Genomic DNA, 20,757 nt, shown 5'->3' with positions numbered 1-20,757 from the left:
ATAAAAGTGAAATCACTGCAGAGCAGGAAGATGAGGGTGAGTTTTTCTTTGAAAACTTACCTCAGGTGCCTCAAAGTCTCAACACTGAATTGTCTAGCCCTCTGAGTATGAGTGAGCTACAGAAAGCACTTGGTGAGATGGTGCCTGGTAAGACACCAGGTATTGATGGTATACCAGTGGACTTTTACAAGTCCTTTTGGTCAACAATAGGAGAGGATCTCCTAGAGATGTTGAATACCAGTATGGCTAGAGGTAAGCTGCCTCAAAGTTGCCGAAGAGCTGTGCTGACTGTCCTGCCGAAAAAGGGAGATCTTGGAGATATAAAGTGTTGGCGTCCTGTTTCTTTGCTCTGCAGCGATTATAAGCTTTTGTCAAAAATCTTAGCTAATAGATTAGCCAAAGTAATGGATAGTGTTATTCATCCTGACCAAACTTATTGTGTCCCAGGTAGATCAATTTTTTATAATATTGCTTTTATTCGTGATCTTATTGAAGTCTCCAAGATACTAAACCTAGATTGTGGTTTTGTTTCATTAGATCAAGAAAAAGTTTTTGATCGGGTAGAACATTGTTTTTTTGTGGAAGGTTTTAACTGCTTTTGGCTTCAGTGAGAAGTTTGTTAACTTCATTAAAATTCTTTATAGTGATGTGGAGAGTATTTTGAAAATCAACGGTGGTTTATGTACTCCTTTTAAAGTCTCTAGAGGCATAAGACAGGGATGTGCCTTATCTGGCATGTTATATTCTTTAGCAATAGAGCCTTTGTTACAGCAGATAAGATGCAAACTTCAAGGTGTAATGTTACCAGGATGTAAGAATAAGTTTACACTGTCGGCTTATGCAGATGATGTGACAATATGTATTAATAGTCAAAATGACATCGAGGTGTTATTAAAACCTCTTGAAAAGCTTTAAAAAGATCTCTTCTGCTAGTGTTAATTGGAGTAAAAGTGAAGCTTTTTTAATAGGGGATTGGAAGAATTATAAACCAAAACTTCCTTTTGGTCTGGAGTGGGGAAAAATTGGGTTCAAATATCTAGGAGTTTTCATTGGGGATGAGACTGTAACCCCAAAAAATTGGGAAGGTATAATTGAGAAAGTGAAAGGTAGACTGGAAAAATGGAAATGGTTGCTTCCAAAAATGTCTTTTAGAGGACGAGTTTTAATTGTCAATAATTTAGTGGCCTCTTCACTGTGGCATAAGTTTGCTTGTTTGGATCCTCCACTAACTTTGTTAATGAATTTACAGTCATTGTTGGTGGACCTTTTTTGGGATAAGCTACATTGGATCCCGCAAAGTGTTTTGTTTCTATCTAAAGAAGAAGGTGGTCAGGGTCTTATACATTTACAAAGTAAAATAGCTGCTTTTAGGCTACACTTTTTGCAACGAGTTTTAACTGCTTCAGATGCTTTTAACTGGAATGCTGTTGGAAGAGTGATATTAAATAGTTTAGGAAACCTCAATCTTGGAAGGACAATATTTTTGATGGATCCATTGAATTTTCATTTTCCTGCATTACCTGTTTTTTATAGGAATGTTTTTAAGGTGTGGAATCTTTTTTTCTTTTCAGAGAGTAGAGCTTCCAAATTCGTTGTATTGGTTGCTGGAAGAACCTTTAATTCATGGCAAACGATTGGACTTGACGAGCAACTTGTCTTTTCCCGGGCTGAGCAAAGCACTTATTGATAGCAAAATTGTGACTCTTGGTCGCTTGCTGGAAGTAACTGGACTTGATTTTAAAGATAATGAAGCACTTTCCCAAGTTCTTGGATTTAATTCTACTCGTGTTACGGCAGTAATCCTCCGGAGATGGGAATCGGCTTTAAGTGATCATGAGAGACTCCTGTTATCAGATTACAGTAACGGACTGTGTAGCCGCGATGTGGAAGACCCCTTTCCCTGTTTGATCTTCGCTCCTAAATTGGATGAATATTCTGGGTTTTATCTTAAGGAAACCAGTTCTCTAAATGTTGATTTCTTTTCTTGTAATAAAAAGGTTTTGTATAAATATTGTACAATTGCTTTTAACAAGAAAATGTTGAGCACTAGGGTAGATACCCCTTGGCGTGCCTTTTTTTATTTAGAGGATGATAAAAAGCCACAGTGGAGAGGTTTTTATAAACCACCGTTGACCAGAAAGACAGGAGATTTACAATGGAGAGTTGCTCATGGTATTATTGCAGTTAATGCTTTTACTGTATTTTTAAGTCCTGGAAGTTCTGATAAATGTCCTTTTTGTGATGATAGGGAGACTATTTTTCATGCATTCTCAAGTTGTTATAGGCTTGAACCTTTGTTTTCTGTTTTAAGAGAGATTTTTAGAAAATGTAATGAGGTACTCTCACAGGTTGTTTTCATTTTGGGATGTAAATATGTTTTAAAGAAGAGATATATGTATCAAATGCTTAATTTTGTGTTGGGGCAAGCAAAGATGGCCATTTATTTGAAAAGGAGAAAGAAAATTGAGCAGAATGTAGTACAAAACATTGTTACTTTGTTCTTTAACCTGGTGCAATCTAGAATTTTGATTGATTTCTGTTATTATAGGAGTATTGATGACTTGTTTTTATTTCAGAACATCTGGTGTTGCAATGATGCTTTATGTCTCCTTCTTGAAGATGAATTGATTTTCACGTTGTATTAATTTGTCTCTGAGTTGATGCTTGTTAGATTTGTGATTATGTGACTTTCTTTGTAAATAAAGGATTTTGTAAATTCTCAAAAAAAATCTCTCTCTCTCTCTCTCTCTCTCTCTCTCTCTCCCCCTTTCCGGTGTGAGTGTTTGAGCGCGAGTGGACGGAGTGCTGTGAGCGTGAGCGTGTGCGTGGTGACTGAGTGGCTTTTCTGTCTTTTTTCACCCTCCTTTTTTGGCTTTTCTTTAGTGGTTGTTTTTCTGTGTAAAACAACCACTTTTTGCCTCCCACTGCCAGCAGTTTACATTCCGGAGACGGGAAAACACAGCTGCCTACTTTCAACAGACAAGAAAAATGCCTCTTCTGGAATCTACTTGCTGCACAAACTGCCACAGACTTTTACAAAGGATTGTGGTTTTAGAAACAAAGTTACTTGCTGGACTTCCAAAACAGGCGGAACACACAGAAGATCATCATCACGGACCCCCTCAGCATACAGCCGGTGAGTCCTGTGAATCTAGTCAATATCGACAGTTTAGAAATGTAGAGGAACAAGCCAAAACTGATCGACACACAAATCGATGGCAAAAACAGGGAGCGAGACCCAAAGGCACTCGAGACATCAGACTGTCAAGAGTATCTCGTATTGCTGCGGTATCAGCCTCTACCCCAGATATGGCTACGACAAGGCTTGCAAAAACTGTTGTTTTACCACCCCCTATACAGCTCGAAAACAGATTTGATGCATTAATGAATGTGGGTGAGGAATCCCCAAATGTGACTGAACATGTATCATGTCAGCCAACTCCTAACATTGCTATAAACAGGCGCGCAAGGTCGAGCAGACAGCGGCACTCAGCTCAGAGCGCAGCCGAGCCCAGGACTCTGATAGTGGGGGACTCCATTATCAGAAATATCAGTAGCAGAACTACAACTACATGCTGCTGTCCTCAAGCAACCGTCTCTGATGTGAACAAGGAACTTCAGAACATTCTAATGAAGCACAAGACTGCAAATCGAATCATCATCCATGTGGGAAAGAACGATATTCGGAAAGAGCAGTCAGAACTCCTAAAGAAGGATTTTGGTGAACTCATTGAAACACTTCGAAGACTTGAAGTTCAGTCGTTCATCAGTGGACCACTCCCAGCAAGGGGAACTAACATGTTTTCACGGTTGCTTGGACTGAATACCTGGCTACAAAGAACCTGCAGTCTAAAAGGAATCAACTTCATTGACAACTTCAATCTTTTCTGGGGCCAAAGACAACTGTTCAAACTGGACGGCCTTCACCCAAACAAACTTGGTGCGAGAGTGCTTAAGGACAATATCTATTTTTCACTCCGGCATCCTTCAGTAGAATGTGTGAGTCCACCCAACATGAATGGCACACACACACTTGGACAAAGTGACGACAGGACATCTTATCAGCTTCAGAGTCATCATGTGGCCAACACAACCAACAAGGACACTGACAACGCCACACAGCCACAACAAGCACTGCTTATGGACACTTTCCTGGCTGAGCCCTGCTCACAGAGCTTATCACAGACAGACTGTGACGTACTACAACAGCTCCAAGACTCAACACCGAAGGATGACTTTCTGTTAAACAGTCAGGGAAGCCAGGACAACAACATATTCCAGCCACCGGAAACTCCAGAGCCAGAGCACCATTCACCAGACACATTATCCCTCTCTCCAGCATCTCCACTTCTAAGCTTCTCACAGAAAATGGAGGAACTGGTATATGCTGGAACCAGACTCTCCCACTCTTTTGCTGCAAGTCCCCAGTTATCAACTAAAAAACGGCAGGCGCCACAACCACCAAAGCCTGTGGGCCCAGCTCACCCTCCTCCTCCAGTGAGAGCTCTCCGGCCGCTGCCACAACGCCAGGGCTCAAACCCTCCTGCATCTGCTGTGAGTGAACCAAAAACAACTGATAACAGCTCTCAGTGATATGTGTCGGGTCCCCGCTACGGTAGCAGCAACAATCAGGAATGTTTACAAAACAAGCGGGGAACCCAGTGTGCCTGTAGCTTTCCCTATTTCTGTTTTAATATGTGATAGAAAGTCTAAGGCCCTTTCAAATCGTACAGTTCACACATCTAATCTGAGGCTTATTAGGCATCAAACTAAGATTGCTCTAGAGACAAAAAGTGATGCGATCAAGCTAGCATTTTTAAATGTTCGCTCACTAAAAAATAAATCACTTCTGATCAATGATTTTATAACCACAAACAACCTGGATTTTATGTTTTTAAATGAAACATGGTTAGAAGACAATTCCAGTACAACAATCCTAAATGAAGCAATTCCTTCTAATTTCACTTACATGAATGTCTGCAGAGCTGTTAAAAGAGGTGGTGGTGTAGCTGCCCTATTAAAGATGTCTATGAATGCAAACAAGTGTCATTTGGTCAGTACTTGTCTTTTGAATATCTAGGGATTTTATTGAAAGGTATTCCACGCATTCTGTTTATCATTATTTACAGGCCCCCAAAATACTCTCCAGCCTTTGTTGAAGAGTTCACAGAACTGCTATCAATGGTTTGTTCAGAGTTTGACTGTTTTGCTATTGCAGGGGATTTTAATGTTCACATAGACAATGCAGAAAGCAAAACTACAAAAGAAATTATAACAGTTTTGAACACGTTTGACCTGATTCAGCATGTGCATGGGCCCACACACAATCGTGGACACACTCTTGATTTACTCATCAGTAAGGGTCTAAACATTTCATCCACTGTTATCAAGGATGTAGCACTATCTGATCACTTCTGTATTTTCTTTGATATATTACTGCTACCACTGAATCTAGATCAGTCTCTGTCAGGAAGAGATGCATTAACGATAACACGAGTGTGCTATTTATGAAGGCTATATCTTCAATGCCAAGCATTTCTGTTGATTTTCTCCTGGTCCTTTAACTCAAAAGTTAAGAATGTCATTGATGACATCGCACCTGTGAAGGTCAGACAGATTACTGGCAAAAAATCACCGTGGAGAAAGTCAACAGCAGTACAGAGTATGAAAAGACAATGCAGGAAAGCTGAGTGGATGTGGCGGAAGACAAAACTTGAAATTCACTATAGCATCTATAAAGACAGCCTTCATGCTTTCAATGTTGAACTAGGTAAAGCTAGACAAACATTCTTCTCGAACCTTATAAACAGCAACTTAAACAACACTCGCACTCTTTTTGCTACCGTTGAGAGACTAACAAACCCCCCTAGTCAGATGAGTCAGAAAGTGCGATGAGTTTGCTTCCTTCTTTTCTGAGAAGATCAATAATATCAGAAAGACAATTAGCACACCCTCAAGTTATGCAGAGATCAGACAGTTTCGACCACAATTTCAAAAAGAAGTCATTATGTCTACTTTTGAAGAAATCGATAGCAACATTTTGGAAGAAACAGTAAAGCACCTCAAATCGTCAACCTGCCCCCTTGACACACTTCCCACATCTTTTTTTCAAAAGTGTGCTTAGCTGTTTAGAAGCAGATCTTTTAGAAGTGGTGAACACCTCACTTCTTTCTGGGACTTTTCCAAACTCACTGAAAACTGCAGCTGTTAAGCCCCTTCTGAAAAAGAAAAATCTTGATAACACCATACTGAGCAACTATAGACCAATTTCAAATCTTCCGTTCATAAGCAAGATTATTGAAAAGGTTGTTTTTAATCAGCTGAATCACTACATAAACTCAAATGGATACCTGGACCATTTCCAATCTGGCTTCAGACAACATCATAGCACAGAGACAGCGCTCATAAAGATAATAAATGATATTCGCCTAAATTCAGATTCTGGCAAAATATCAGTGCTGGTATTACTAGATCTCAGTGCTGCGTTCGACACTGTCGATCATAACATTCTTTTAGATAGATTGGAAAACTGGGTCGGGCTTTCTGGGATGGTTCTAAATTGGTTCAGGTCATACTTAGAAGGGAGAGGCTATTATGTGAGTATAGGAGAACATAAGTCTAAGTGGACGTCCATGACATGCGGAGTCCCACAAGGCTCAATTCTAGGGCCGCTGTTGTTCAGCCTGTATATGCTCCCACACTGTAAAAAAAGACTGTGAAATTTACATCAAAATTATGTATAATCCATACAGAAGAGTATTGTAAACCCCAAAACATATATTTTTTGTTTAAATCACAGTGAACCTTGGTAAACTATTAAAGATAATTTTTTTGTAATATTTACAACAAAAAGTTGTGATTATAGTCAAATTTATTTGTTAAAACTACAAATTTTGGTAAAAGAAACAGATGTGTATTTCTCATATCAAAACAATTTTGTTAATTTGACATGCAAATGTTGTAAAAACAGTTGTTTTAGTCAGTTGTTTTTGTTTTGTTTGCTTGAACGGTTTACCATTCAAGTGTTTCATGTAGTGGATGCCATCATTACCCAGAGGCCTATTGTGACCACCTATATTTGCACAACAGATTCTTTTTAAAGTAATTCTTGTAAGTTTTAAAAGAGTTTTTTTTTTAAATAAAATGTATTTCTAATAATTTAGCTCGTGCTTGCTGAGCTATTGGAATTACTTGTAATACGATCTATATACGTTCTCTTAAAAAAAAAAAAAAAGTTTACTTTCCACAGATGCCATAAAAAGTTTTTTTTTTTTTTTTAATCGTTGTGAATCTGAGAGGTTGCACCCAGTGCCATTTGACAAGAGAGCTATGGCAGTCCCTGAACTCTAAGTTCCTAACAGCTCAGCGTTGTCAGTGGATATAAAAGGGTTCTGATCGGATGCAGCACTAAAACATAGATTTCTCCTCAATATTGCCTAATAATGTGTATTGGTTTCTGTACTGTCTATATATTCTATTTTATTATATATTCAGTTTTATTTCTGGATGCAGCGCACCTAATTTTGAAGTTGAAAATGCTCGTCTCTGATTGGATAGCAAGAGAGGCTGCCGACGTCATTAACGAGCGGGCCTGAGAAGAGCGGTCTTTTTCTCTTCAGAGCAGAGCAATCTTTGGATCATTTAACGACACATCGACTATTTTAATACACGTTTTTGGAAGGTCTGTGGCTGTGGAAAATCGAAAGTTTGGACGGTAAGCTTTTAATTTACTTTTTCGAGAGGAAGCAAAAATATGTGCTGTAAAGCACGAGGTGTAAGCTAGCTAGTATCAGGTATTTAAGAGCACGTCAACGTGTGAGAACTTAATTCAGCATAAAGTACAGGCAAACGCTTTAGACACTAAAAATGATCACCTGTGTCTTCTGTAAAAAGAAGTTGTACACACTAAGAGGCTATGTACTGCATTGCAGAGTGCATAGGAATGAGCCTCGTTGTCTGTTCAAATGTGTTGGCGCCAACTGTAGTCTAACATTTACTACTTACTCAGCTTTCAAGGGCCATTTTTATCGTCTGCACAATGCACCTGCACCTCAGGCTGCTCCGAAAGCTGTTGTTGCAGATTTAAAATGTGCAGTTTCATTATGTGCCTGCCATTTTCTCACGGTGAAAGAGTTAGTGTCTCACTTAAATGATCATATTGGAGAGGGCAGGTCTGTGTCATGTCCAGTCAGTGGTTGCAAGCATGTGTTTACTAAAAAGTCGTCATTTACTTCTCACATGTGTAGGAAGCATAAAGCATGCTCCCCTGATGGTATTGATGACATGTACAGGGAAACCCGCCACCGCCCCCACCCCCCAGATGTCATTGGCAGTACAGATGTTTCAGAAAATCCACATGAAGTCATGCCAACAGCTAGTGCAGCCAGTGATATGCCAGAGATTGATAGTCAGTCTTATCTCAGAAACATGTGTCTCTTTTACCTTAAACTGCAAGGACAGCTGCTTATCCCTGCCTCTACAATACAGACTATTGTTGAGGAAATGCAAAATGTGCATGAGTTAGGTCAAGCCTACACAATAACTAAAGTATGTTCTTTATTAAAAAATGATATGAACCTGTCAGATGAAGCAGTCACAAAAATCTGTGACTGCATTAAAGATTCAGATTTGTTCTCTGCTTGTCATCAAGGACAATTACGAACAACATATTCCAGAAATCAGACATTCACAAAAATGTTGAAATACACGGAACCCCAAAAAGTGGAGTTGGGAACGGATGAAAACATGACACAAAAATTTGCTTACTACATACCAGTGGCAGAAACTGTGAAGAACTTTTTACAGTCACATTTGTGGAAGAATACACAGTCACAACAGTTTGGAGATCCTGATGCAGAGGTTTTTACTGATTTATATGATGGAGAAATTTTCAAACGTCACCAGTTCTTTAATGAAAACCCTGAAAGCCTTAAACTGATTTTGTACCAAGATTCTTTTGAAATTGTGAATCCCCTTGGATCTGCTAAAAAGACACACAAAGTTCTTGCAGTCTATCTGTCATTAGCAAATTTACCCATTCATTTGCGTTCAAATACTGATAATATGTTCTTGGTCTCGTTGTGTCTTGAGAATGACCTTAAGCGTTTTGGAATGGCCAAAGTTTTCACAGAGTTGTTGGCAGATCTGAAATCCTTAGAGACGGATGGAATAAATGTAGATGGAAAAACTGTAAAAGGGGGACTTTTCTGCATTGCTGGGGATAATTTGGGTTCTCATTTCATAGGTGGGTTCACAGAGAACTTCAGCTTCTCTCAATATTTTTGCAGGTACTGTGAAATCACCAGAAGTGAGTTTGAGGCTGATCCAAATGCTTGTGGTCTTCCACGTACCACGGAGACGTATGACGCAGCTGTTGCTGATCTCCAGGCTGACAACATCTGAAACGTTAGAGGAATAAAGGTAAACTCTATCTTTAATACCCTTGAGACTTTTCATGTATCCCAGCCTGGTCTCCCACCTTGTCTAGGTCATGACCTCTTTGAAGGAGTCGTGTCATATGATCTAGCACTGTACCTGAAGAACTTTATAAAAAAGAAAAAATGGCTCACATACTCACTCTTAAACAGGCGCATCAAACAGTTTAAGTATAAAGGATCTGAAGCACTCACAAAGCCATGTGCAGTCAACCCTGATGGAGCCAAGTTATCAGGGCAAGCCATTCAAAACTGGAACCTTTTGAGATTGCTACCAGTTTTGATTGGTGACAAAGTGCAAAACCACGAGGATGAAGTATGGCAGTTAGCTCTCCAGCTAAAAGACATTGTCGATCTTATTTGTGCTCAGAAGATTTCCTTGTCCCAGATAGCATATCTGGACATTTTGATCCAAGAATATTTGGAGTCGAGAAAGCTTTTGTTTCCTGAAAGTCAACTGAAACCCAAGCACCACTTTTTGCGCCATTACTCAGCACTGTCGTTGAAATTTGGTCCATTGATGAGGTTATGGACGCTTAGGTTTGAAAGTAAACACAGTTATTTTAAAAGATGTGCTCGACATTTGAAAAACTTCAAAAACATTTGTCAAACTTTGTCAGAGCGTCATCAGATGTATCAGGCATATCTTTTAGCTGGGCGAGAATGCAGTAAACAACTGCAGGTAAAGGACAGCTGTGTGTTTTATCCCAACCTCTACAGTGACACTATTAAACATACAGTCAAGGAGTTTGCCTTTTCAGAAAGGAATACCACAGTTACAACAGACATTCAGTACAAGGGCACTGCATATAAAAAAGGACAGTTTCTTGTGTACAGTAATGATGAGTATATGGAGTTTGGTGAACTTCTACTTATCTTGATTCAAAACTACACATCTGTGTATGTTCTGATGGATATCCACAAAGGCATCTTCCTCTCAGAATACCATCTGTATTCTGTGACAAAGGACAGTCTTGGGTTACAGTGTGTTAACATTAATGACTTGCCCGATTTCTATCCTCTGGTATCATACATTCTTGATGGATACCAAGTCATTCCACTGAAACACAGTATTGTGGCAAAATAAAGTACAACTGTAAATAGTGTGACATTAAGTGTTACCTGATGCATATCCCTGCTCTGTTAAGTGTACGTACTGTATATATTTTTTTCTGTTCTGTTTGAAGGTGGCATTTCTTCATTGCAAATATGTGTGACTCGGAGCAAACCTTCCTAGATGTTGCCATCATGGAAGTCCTACCAGAACTTCCAGCAGTAAACAAAAACATCCTAGTAGAGCACTTGCAGTCCATTGGAGTTGAGATGTATGATGATCTACGCTTTGTAACGGAGGCTGATGTGATGACAGCACTGAGACCTGTACAAGCTAGAAAACTTCTTTCTGCTTGGAAACGGAAATGTAAGTAAAAACACCATGCAATGTTTTTTAACATATAAAAATGTTATCTATTCAAAACCAAAAGCAGACATGAACATTGTGTAATATAGTACAGTTTGAACTAATAATAATTTAAATAATTAATCTAATAATTGAATATTTTTTCTCCTTTTAAAGACCAAACTCCCGAGAACAGCTCACCATCATCTGTTGAAATATTACCTACCCAATCAGTGTCATCGTTCTCTGTTTCACCCGGAAGTTCATCATCAACCTCTACCAGCAGCCCAGGACTTGACACACAGTGGGATGACAGCTTTGAAATTCCATGGAATAAGTTTCCTGATGAAATTATGCAGGCTTTGGAGAGGGGAAAAAGGCCAGGCCCAAGACTGAGAAGGCAAATGGTCCGGATTGTTGTGACTGACATGATTGAAAAATGCCCTCATGTAGGTAAAAAACACTCTACTGACGTTGCAAAAAAAATGGTGGCAAAATATCCCAATTCTCTGCAAGATGTAATAGAGGGCGATATTGTAGGAACAGGCTACCATTCCCTTGTTAAACAGTTGCAAAACAGAATTGAAAATGTGAGACGCACTACAACACCCAAAATCAGAAAAAGGAAACATCAGACTGATGAGTCAGACCACACAGATGAGATCCCATTACAAGAGAGAGCAGCAATGCAGGACACTTACGGGTGCATTAAATGGAATGTAAAATTTCTGCCCCGTGAAGAAACTCAAGAGAGCCAGCAGTAAAAGATGGAAAAACTCAAAGTGATGTTCCAACACTCTGAGACCAATTCAGAGGAGGTGAAATGTCTAATGAAGTCCACTTTTTACACACAGCGCCAACATGTCAACCAGGGAAAAAGTATCAAATTCCTTAGAGAGGAGTGGCCGTTTTGTTTTAATGAACTTGGCATGTCGGTGCACTTCAAGGAACTCACTGGGATTGACCTCAAAGAGACATTCACAGGAAATTTGGATTTGAAGGGAAAAAGGCTTCTCAACTACATGACCACAGTTTGTGTCAACAAAAGCAAGAAGATGCTTCAGACTTATGCAAGGCTTCAGAGAATGCGAGGACCGCAGAGTGGCTGCTCCGATGATGTGAAAGAGATGATCCTTCTTCTGCTCAGCTACTTTGATGAGAAGGAGGAGTCCATGTTCTTCTATGTAGAAGATACATGTCTGGCAGAAGAGGTCCAACTGGAGCAAGTGCCTCTGACACCCGTCATAATTGTCTGTGGTAAGTTTGTTTTTATATCTTTTTTTTTTTTAATTGCACTGTTTATAAAATTTGCCGTGTGTGTGTGCAGCCCTTATTAATACACCCTTTGAAATAATTCATTCATAGGACAGTCCTGCTATTCCTCAACAAGGTACATGTTGAGTCTGGATCAGAACCTCATCAACACAAACATCTCCTCTTTCATGTCTGCGCTGTGCCTCATGTTCGGGAGCTACTACTGTTTCAATATCCATTATCCATCTGAGCTGGCATCCACTCTTGAGTTTCTTCAAAGGTGAGTAAACATGGCTAATTTCTCAAACATAATTTCCTTGACCTGGAGTCTGGCTCTGAGGTCCATGTCTTAATCTGGATGTTAACTAAGACAAGGACCCAGACTGAGACTCAAGGTGGAGAGTCAAACCCAGACTAAGAGTGGGACTCAAGTCTGGTCTTTGCCTGGGTCACTCAGCCTTGCTGCTGGGTGTCAGAGTCAAAGTCAGTTTTATTATCAATTCTTCACATGTACCAGACATACAAAAGAATATTTATTGCATTCCTCCCTATTCTACGGTGGAGACAGAACAAGACATTTCTGTCACAAGTTTTAAAAAAGAAAAAAGAAAATACAGTGTAGTGCACAGGCACAGCAAATAAGTGTTGGTCTTGATCTGGCTCTGAGTCTGGACTAAAACTGTTGTAAATATAAAGTGTCTCACAGATGTGTGTACATCCCTCCCATTTTTGTCAATGCTTTATTATATTTCTTCATGGGATAATGCTGTAGACATGAACATATATAACTCAAAGTGTAGGATACAGTTTGTAGAGTGTACTTTAGATTTATTGTGCATGATCAAAAGGCTTAAGGCATATGAATGGTTGTCCTACAAAATATTGACACTTTGGGCACAATTTGGACATCTTCATTACAGGTTGTACTCACTTGTGTGGCAGCTGTTTCAATGTTAGTGACTGTGTTTTGGGTTATATTTAGAGGATGATAAATCTAAAGTAAAGTCTAAAGACCACTTTTAACTTGTATTAAAGTTTCATGTCCATAGTGTTATCCCATTAATAGATACAATACAATATTAGCAAAAATGGGAGGGTGTCTCACTTCAGTAAGATACTGCATATATTGTTCTTTCTTGTTCTCATTAGTGTTTTGACCGATCACTTAAATTGATTCATATGCTTTTATTCTACAGGTGTTTTTTCTCCATAAACCCGGAAAAAGGAACCAAAGTAGAGACCAAAAACTCAAAGCGTCGACTCAACGTGAACCCTCGAGTTCTAACCCTGATACAGGAACTCGCCGATCACAAGTGGTGTGAAGCCTAAACGTGGACTTTTGCTGTGGACTCTCTGCGACTTTTTGTTTGAAGAGAGGTACAATAAGTTTTTGCTTTGTTAAATGTACAATGTATATTTTGTTATTAACAGCAGAATGTTATTTTTGTTTTGATGTCTGAAATGTGTACTATATAACTTTTTATAGTAGAGGATCTGCCACTTGTTTGTGAAGATAGTCTTCCTTTGTAGGAATGTTCCACAGTTTGGTATAAAACTATCTTGCTTTTATTCAATTTGAAGTGAGGGGTCTCTCCACACCTATAACTTGGCCTGTTGGCATCACTTGATTGTCTCCATAGACATAGATGTGTTTTATGTAACAAACATTAAACTTTGTTAAAGTGGCAGAAAAATGTGCAGATTCAACTTTGTTGTATAGGTTGAAGAAAAATGCATCTAAACTTTTGACTGTTTGAAAAGAGGTACTATAAGTTGTATCTTTGTTAAATTTAAAATGCAAATTATGGTATTTACAGCACAATATGTAATTTTGGTTAAAGTCTTAAAGGGATGGTTCGGAGTAGAATTGACTTCATTGCTATGCACTCCGAAGCCCATGTAAATACCCCATCCGAAGTTTTTTTTACCTTAGTCAAACATTTATGGAGATATTAGAGTTTTTCGAATTGCTTGTTACAGGAGTGAATGGTACATGTGATGTATCTCGTAAATTGCACCACTAAACGTGCAAGTAATCTTACCAAACTTGTACAGTAGTGTAAATAGGTTATGTACTCACAAAACGCTGCATCAGAACATTTGTAAGTCCATCATGAGTGTTTTAAAAACACGTTTTAGCCGATCCCTACTAGTCTCAAAAACTACAAGTCGACATCACTTCCCTGGTTTGAAAAAAAGCACGTAAAAGTCCTCCTACAAGTTGACATGACACTTTTACGTGCTTTTTTTCAAACCAGGGAAGTGACGTCGACGTGTCGCCATTTGTAGTTATTTATTTTTTTGTATAGGATGGACAACATTTCAAATGTTACCAGTTCTTTAATGAGCCTCAAACTGATCTTGTTATATTCCAGTTTGTATTATGGCAATTAAGGCACATTATGTAATTTTTTTTCTTACTTTGGCATCACTTCATTGTCTCCATGGAGATAGATCTGTTTTATGCAAAACAAACTTTGAGAAACTTTGTTAAAGTGACACAAAAATGTCCAGGTTCCACTTTGTTTTATGTACAGTATGTTGAATGCATTGAAGAAAAATGCACCCACATGTTAACAACTTTTGAAGCTGCCTGTTAAATAAATCTCCCAAAAAGTGATATTTTTCCCATTTTTCTCTTCTGAAAATGTATTTTAGCATTTTTTGGTGTAAGTGTAGTAGTCATCATTTTGCAGGTTTATAAGTACATTTTACATTGCAACTTGATTATTAAAACATAAACATGCAGTATATTAGAAGCGGATTTTATGTGTAATATACAGAAACTTCCATTTAAATGCACAGTTTAAATTAGTTTTTTGTTTGATATTTTCCTGTTAGTTTGACCATTTATTGATGCATAATAAACAATTATTACTTGTAAAAAATACAGGAAATGGGCTCTATATTTACAACACTGTTATGTGAAATTAACACATGTTTTGGGTAGACTTAACAGTTTTCTAATGTGATTCCGACGTGATTTCACTCACTGTAAATCAATTTACATACTTTGTCAGTAAAGTTATCTACTGTGCTCCTGTATTTTTTACAGGAATTCTCTGGTAACCACAGCTGCCAGCGTTTTCCTGTAAAAAATACAGTTTTTTTTTACAGTGCACTAAGTCAAATAATGAGAAAGAACCAAATAGCATATCACAGCTATGCAGATGATACCCAGATTTACCTAGCCTTATCGCCAAATGACTACAGCCCCATTGACTCCCTCTGCCAATGCATTGATGAAATTAACAGTTGGATGAATAGCGCCACAGTGATTTTTTTGAATAGCGTTGAAAAAGTGAATGAGGTAGTGGAGAAAGGAATTGTGATAGATGGTGAGTTTATCCTTGTACTTCCCCTTTCAATGCCTTCAAAAAAAGTCACGTTATCTAATGTTCCCCCTTTTCTCAGTGATGAGATATTGGAAAAAGCTCTGTCACGTTATGGCAAATTAATATCCCCAATAAAGAAAATTCCCATTAATGTGACGTCTCCTCTTCTGAAGCACATTGTGTCTTTTAGGAGATTTGCATATATGATAGTTCAGGATGATGAGGAACTGGATCTTTCACTCAGTTTTCGAGTGGATGATTTTGATTACATTATTTTTGTGACTACTGCTAAGACTAAATGCTTTAAATGTGGGAAGTCTGGACACTTAGTTTGCAACTGCCCTGAAAAGGGTGGTGCTGATGAGGTCTATCCAAGCACAAGCAAGGCTAGTGAGTACAGGTGTGCAGAGAGAGTCCGATGGAGGGACGGTAGCGGATGTTGGCTATGAAGCATCTAGTGTAGATGTGGTGGCAGGAAAAGAATCAGAAAATGATACAGCTGGAATAGCAGTTTCTAATGAGAAAGATCCTGAATGTGGCACTGCTGAGATTGATGATGGACAGATTGTACAGGAGAAGGAGGAAACTGATGGTAAAAATTTAGAAATGGAAACAAAGGTACCCTACCTTTGTTTCCATTTCTAAATTTTTACCATCAGTTTCAAAACGCCTCTAAAAAAAAGAAAATTGTGTGACAAATCTGAAAATGAAAAAGTTCTGAAGAAACCTGATCTGAACTTCAGTGAGGATAATGAGACAGAAAGGGAGAGTGAATTCTCAGATTCTAGTATGGTGCCATCTCAAAATGAGTTTTCTGTCCGCAATTACAATGCAGAGGAGATTAAAATGTTCCTCAAGTCAACAAAGAACAAAAGAGGTGTGTGTGTACAAGAATACTTCCCAAACTTAACTCAGTTTACAGAGAAAACAAAAAAGTTTAATGTCTGAGGGATGCTTCACAAATAAAGAAGTCTACAGGTTAAAAAAAAAATTGTGAGGAATCTAGAAAAGACAAAAAATTATGTTTAATAGTGTATTTTCGATTTTCACTTCTATGAGAGTGATTATTTTTTGGCTGTCTTTTTTCCTATTTGCCATGAGTGAAATTAAGTTGGCTACTTTGAATGTAAATGGTGCTAGAGATTTTAAGAAAAGATTGATGTTAAATGAATTAATGAAACAAAAGAATCTTGATATTTTCATGTTACAAGAAACACACAGCGATGAGGGGAATGTTGTAGATTGGGGGAAAGAATTTGATGGGTTAACTGTTTTAAGCCATAATACTTCATTAAGTGCTGGGGTTGCAATTCTTTTTTCTAAGAGTTTTAATCCACTTTCTTATGTGAATGATGAAATCATTAAAGGAAGGCTACTTAAAGCTAGGGCTGTTTTTGAAAACTATGTTTTAGTGCTTATTTGTATTTATGCTCCAACAGCTCCTGTTGAAAGAGTGATTTTTTTTTAGATTTATTATGTGATACCTTACAAAAATGTTCAGAAGAAGAATTCTTGTTTTTAGGTGGTGATTTTAACTGCACAGAAAATATGTTAGATAGGAATCACATTGAACCACATCTGCTCTCTCAGAAACGCCTTACTCAGTTAATAAAGAAAAACGAATTATGTGATATTTGGAGGCAGTTGAATGGAAATGCAAGGCAGTATACTTGGGTACATATGAGAGATAATATGACATCTCTTGCCAGGTTAGACAGAGTTTACGGTTTTAAACATCAGCTTAGTATTTTTAAAAATTGCTTCATAGTCCCAATAGGTTTTTCTGATCACAGTATGGTGCAATGTGGGTTTATTTTGAATTCTATTAAACCAAAAAGCGCTTATTTGCACTTTAACATTTCTTTATTGAATGATAGTGCTTTTAGAAATTCTTTTAAGTATTTCTGGGAGAAGTATAGGAACTCCAAGTCCAATTTTAATTCAATACAACAGTGGTGGGATGTTGGCAAAATTCAAATCAGACAATTGTGTCAACAACACACTCGCAATGTCACTATAGAGTTTAAGAAATCTTTAGAGAAATAAGAAAATGAGTTAATTGAGTGCCAAAAATTAGCTGAATCCACTGGAGAAAGTCAACATATTAATGTTTTTTTTTTTTTAAGAAGAAAGCTCAACTTGCAGATCTGCTAGATTATAGAACACAGGGGGCTTTGATCAGATCCAGATTTCAAAACATAAGTCACATGGACGCAGCATCAAAGTTTTTTTTTTTTGGCTTAGAGGAAAAAAATGGTCAGAAGAGATTAATTCAGGCCTTACGGTCTGAAGAAGGCCATGTTTTGCTAAACCCTAGTGACATTCGGAAGAGAGCAGTTAGTTTTTACAAAAATTTGTATAGAAGTGAGTATATGGCAGAAGTGGATATTGAAAGCACTTTCTTGAGCTCCCTGCCAAAAATGTCAGAAGAGGGTAATGCAGCTCTTTCGGGTGCACTGAGTCTGGGAGAGCTGTATAAGGCTCTACAAGGCATGGCTTTGGGAAAGGCACCTGGGATTGATGGCCTCCCAGTGGACTTTTATAAGTCTTTCTGGGCTGAACTGGGTGTGGACTTGTAACAAGTATTAAATGACAGTCTGTCAAATGGTATGTTGCCGTTGAGCTGCAGAAGAGCAGTGATAACGCTTTTACCAAAGAAAGGAGACTTGACAGACATACGGAATTGGAGACCTGTATCACTTCTTTGTTGTGATTACAAACTGCTCTCAAAAGTGTTGGCAAATAGATTAGCAGGAGTAATGAGTCAAGTAATTCATTCTGATCAATCCTACTGTGTTCCGCGCAGATCTATTGTTGACAATATTTCGCTAATTTGTGATTTATTGGAAGTGTCAAAATTGCTTAATCTAAATTTTGGTTTGATTTCATTGGACCAAGAGAAAGCGTTTGATAGAGTAGAGCATTTTTATTTATGGAAAACTTTGGAGGCTTTCGGTTTTAAACAAGATTTTATTACAATGGTCCAAGTACTCTATAGTGAGGTTGAAAGTGTTTTGAAGATAAATGGTGGTTTATGCGCTCCATTTCAGGTTAAAAGGGGTGTAAGACAAGGTTGTGCACTTTCTGGAATGCTGTACACACTAGCCATAGAACCTTTGTTACAACAAATAAGGGAAAAAATGTATGGTTTACATTTGCCAAACTGTGGAAGTATGAAAAATGTATGTTTATCAGCTTATGCTGATGATGTAATAGTTTTTATTAGTGGTCAAAATGATGTACAAATTTTATTTAATGTAATCAATGATTTTACTTTGCTTTCCTCTGCAAAAGTAAATGTGAGACTCTGTTGGTGGGTAAATGGACTCATGGAAAACCATTACTTCCTGAAGGTTTGGTCTGGGGAAAAGGTGGTTTAAAATATTTTTTAGGTTTTTTAGGTGATGACATAACTCAACAGAAAAAATTGGGAAGGAGTGCTTGAAAAAATTAAAGGACGGTTAGAGAAATGGAAATGGCTGCTCTCTAAAATGTCATATAGAGGGTGCATTATTGTCATTAATAATCTAGTTGCTTCTTCATTGTGGCATAAGTTGGCGTGTGTTGATCCTCCTCCCCAATTATTGGGAAAAATACAAGCGATTCTTGTAGACTTCTTTTGGGACAAACTACATTGGATTAAACAGAGCATTTTGTATTTACCGAAAGAGGAAGGAGGACAAGGACTGATTCACCTGCAAAGCAGAACAGCCGCCTTTCAGTTACAGTTCTTGCAGAGACTTTTAGATGGTGCACCGAATGTCAGCTGGAAGACAGTCATCCATATAATCCAGCAGAAGTATGGAGGTCTTGGACTGGACAAACATCTTTTTTTATTAAATTCTTTAAAGATGGACTTATCTGGTTTTCCACCTTTTTATAAAAGTCTTTTTACAGTTTGGGGTCTGTTTCATACACAGAAATCTGAGAGCTCATACTCGTTGTACTGGCTTTTAGAGGAACCCCTAATTCTTGGAGCTCACTTTGATGTAACTGACAATAATGTGTTTTTTAATATGGGTTCTAAGCTTAAAGAATCAAAAGTGTTTATTTTAAGACAGTTATTGGACTTAGCAGGAGAAAACTTGGACAATGTGGAAATGATGGCTCACTCTCTAGGCACCAAATCAATTCGTTTGGTTTCTCTTTTTTTGAGGAAGTTAAAATCTACCTTTACAGTGGAAGAAAACTTAATGATGAAAGATTATTTTTCAGGAGAATTGGTGCCTGATGAAAATGATTTTTTCCCTTGTTTAATGTTTTCACCAAAGTTTGATGGGCTTGAAGGTTTCTTTTTAAATATGTGGGAACAGAAGTGGTTGGACTTATTATCTACTAAAGGAAAGTTATTGTACAGAGCTTGTGTAATTGTTTTTAACAAAAATCATCTTGCTAAAAAAATTAGACACACCGTGGAGGTTTTTCTTTGGTCTTAATGAAAATGTAAAACCGGAATGGAGGGCATTATATAAACCACCTGTATCAAAAAGAACTGGGGACTTACAATGGAGAATACTCCATGGGATTGTAGCTGTCAATTCTTTTGTCTCTGTCTTGAATATGGAAGTTAAAGATGATTGTCCTTTTTGCTTACAGAGAGAAACTATTTTTCATACATTTGTACAATGCTCTTGATTAGCACCTCTTTTTGATGTGATGAGAAGTCTTTTTGATTGTTGTGTTGAACATTTCTCTGAAAAGATTTTTATTTTGGGTTTTAAATACAGTCAAAGGAAAAAGTAAATTTGCCAGTTGTTGAATTTTATAATTGGCCAGGCGAAAATGGCAATATATATAAGTAGAAGGAATAAATTGGAGCAAAGAACTTGTCAAGACATTATTGAGATTTTCTTAACATTGATAAAATCTAGAGTTTTAATCAATTACACATTTTATAAAAAACACTAATAATCTGTTCCCCTTTGAGAAGATCTGGTGTTGTAATGGAGCTGTTTGTGTGATTTCTGAAGAAGATCTAATTTTTACCTTGTAAACTTTTTTTGAGTGTGTAATAGAATAACTTGGATTGTAAAATTTTAACGTATGACTGTCAAAGATTATTGTAAAATAAAGTTATGTTTCAAATTCAATTCTCTCTCTCTCTCTCTCTCTGAGCGGATGTTGGGAGTGAGTGGGCGGAGTTGGCATGAGAGTGTGGAACTGCACGAGTGAGTCTCTATCTTTCTTTCTAAGCTTTTTCCCTTTTTTTGCATCAGGTTTGAAGGTTAATTGAAAGTCGTTTTAAAGGTTGAGCTGGTGTGTAGAAAAGAAAGTTTTCCTGTGAAGTTGCGAACACTTCTCGTCAGCGTGTGCTGGCGTTTGCCAGCACCGCCGG

The sequence above is a fragment of the Garra rufa genome, chromosome 2 (assembly GCF_049309525.1).
Source record: "Garra rufa chromosome 2, GarRuf1.0, whole genome shotgun sequence".
NCBI classification, from domain to species: Eukaryota; Metazoa; Chordata; class Actinopteri; order Cypriniformes; family Cyprinidae; genus Garra; species Garra rufa.
Note: the sequence above shows the minus strand (reverse complement) of the source record.